General features: G+C 37.4%; 1 protein-coding gene across 1 annotated transcript in view; it reads right to left on the bottom strand.

Annotated features, from left to right (window-relative positions):
- LOC105306715 (receptor-type tyrosine-protein phosphatase T-like) overlaps positions 1-2,516 on the bottom strand; it is a gene marked incomplete at its 3' end in the record, with an annotated part of 597,375 nt that overhangs the window by 197,145 nt on the left and 397,714 nt on the right. The window lies entirely within an intron of this gene.

The following is a 2,516-nucleotide window of genomic DNA, read 5'->3' as shown; positions in this document are numbered from 1 at the left end:
AGAAAAAAATAAAGCAAAGAGAGTGTTAGAGAGGTTTTGGCCAGGTATAAGATTATATATTAGATGATCAAGGGGAAAAAAATCACAAATAAGATTTTGAGATCTATTTATTGGCTCTGCCATTTTTTACTTGGTAACTTGGACAGGTGCCTTAACCTCTCTGAGCCATGGAGCTCTTCTTCCATATACCTGTATCAATAGCACCTGCATGACAGTATTTGGTAATTGTATCAATGAAGACTATCAACACAATGCCTAGCTCATAGTGAGCATTTAGAAACCAGAACTGCATTTTCCTTACCCTTTATAATATCTCAAGGTCAAATTGTAAACATCAAAAATGTACTGAGCTCTCATTAAGAGATGCCTTCAGGACTTAGTAAGGTGTGTATCGCGTTTTATCCTCCCACTAAATGACCATGGGCTGTGTTACTTATCGCCTTGCTGTCACTGTCTTTTATACTTTTCTTCAGACTTTTCTCTTTTCCTGATTTTACGTGCTGCATCATGTTACTATACCTGTACCTACCCCTAGCAACATGCAGCCTCCTTCTAGCTTCCTGTGACCTGAGAAACCAGATGATAGGCTTGTTAGAAATGCAGAGAGAATACAAGCTCATTCCTGAGATATGTCAGTCTTCCCTACAATTAAAGTACATTCACTATATTAAATGAAATAATGTATGTGTTATATGTAATTAATATTATATGTTAATTACATGAATATATTATGTACTGTTACTAATCATAAGCAATTTGAATTTTATATAATTATTATAAATTATATGGGAGCCTAAATTTCCTTATTGTAAAATAACAAAAATAATAGTATTTCCTTGTTTACATTTGGGGTTAAGATTAAATGAATCTATATTGCTGGTGAAAATGTAGAATGATACAACATACATGGAAGAGTATGTCAACATCTAACAAAACTACATATGCATTTACCCTTTGACCCCAGCAATTCCACTTTTAGGAATTTCCCCTGAACCTACACTTCCGCAAATACCAAACAACATGTGCACAAAGCTATTTGCTACAGTATCAATTGTCATAGCAAATAATGGGAATGACCTAAGCGTCCACAGGACACTGTGTGAATAAACGATGGCATATCCACATAATGAAGTCCCACACAGCTCTATAAAGGAACGACACGAGCCTCTATCAACCCACGAACCAACGTGGAGTTGTTTCCAAGATACATTAAGTGAACCCAAGTGCAAGATGTAGAATGTACCTATTATGTTACCTCTTCTATAAAAAGTAATAGAAAGAAAAATAGATTTTCTGTTTAGCAAAGTGAACTATGGGAAAGATATGCCCCAAATGAATAAAATCGTTTACCTTTCAGGTGCAGATAGGAACAGTGAGAGAGAGAGAGGGATGGTGGCACCGTTTCTCTGAGTCAGTTTCGACTTTTGAATCATGCACCTGTTTCGATGTTAAAATAAGGACACTAAAGACAAAAGGATGGGTGGGAAGCAAACCTTAAAAATGAAATAAATGGACCTAACTAAGTATCCGATTGATAATATAACCCCACAGAGAAAAGACTGAACTCAAAAGCAGTATTTTGACTGCCTAAGGAGAGAAAAACTGAAAAGAAAATCTTAACCTAACTTAGTACCTTTTTTGTTGGTTAGAGGGATTGGTACTGTAATTCTGAAACTATTTTTATATGGGATGAGGGCACATGCGGGAGATTCCTGAGGTGTTGGATTTGAATCAGTATGAGCTCATGATTTAAAACAGACCAATTATATTCCCCAGCCCTACCTACTTGAAGAGTCTAGGAACAATAACACACCCACTGAGCATACTTAAACTGTTTATCTTTGTGCCAAACTACCACTTCCACTGGAAGCAACCAGAAATCCTCAGGTAAGTGGCTGACTTCAGGTCTGGGGCAGAGACCTTACATGGATAGTCTTAAATATTTTGTTGTGCCAGAAGCAAGGAAGACTAATGAGAACATGGCAAAGGGTCTGGGAGCCAACTTGAAGTGATTCCCACTAGCCTATATGAGACCATTTGAGCACTGAAAAGAATCATAAATAATGCTGGATTTTAATACATTGAGTGATGCATAAATGATCTATGCATCAAAAGGGACATTAAAAATGGGGATGGGGATGAGGACAGAAAAGCTCTTCTATAAAGAAGAATATTAATTGATATATGTAGAGGAAACGATAGATCTAAAATTCGCCCTTTTGTAAATGCCAATGTAATAATGGTTCCAAGTGAAGATTATCAAGGAGTGCTAAAACCACTGGGTGAAAAGTTCTAGGGGACCAGGATACTCACAGAACCTCAAATATCACTGCACAGATTAGCTGAATTACAACAGGAAAAGGGTACTGCATTTACAGTGGTAGGAGTGGGTGGTGCCCATCTTACTGAGTGACCGAATGCAGCATACCAATAGACGGGCTCCCCCCACTTTAGGTACCTCTCAACATGGTACAGTGAGAAATATACATCATCAACCCATGTAGCATTTTTGCCAA

The sequence above is a fragment of the Pteropus vampyrus genome, unplaced genomic scaffold, assembly GCF_000151845.1.
Source record: "Pteropus vampyrus isolate Shadow unplaced genomic scaffold, Pvam_2.0 Scaffold455, whole genome shotgun sequence".
NCBI classification, from domain to species: domain Eukaryota; kingdom Metazoa; phylum Chordata; class Mammalia; order Chiroptera; family Pteropodidae; genus Pteropus; species Pteropus vampyrus.
The sequence above is the reverse complement of the archived record's forward strand: the minus strand, read 5'-3'. Positions and strand labels throughout refer to the sequence as shown.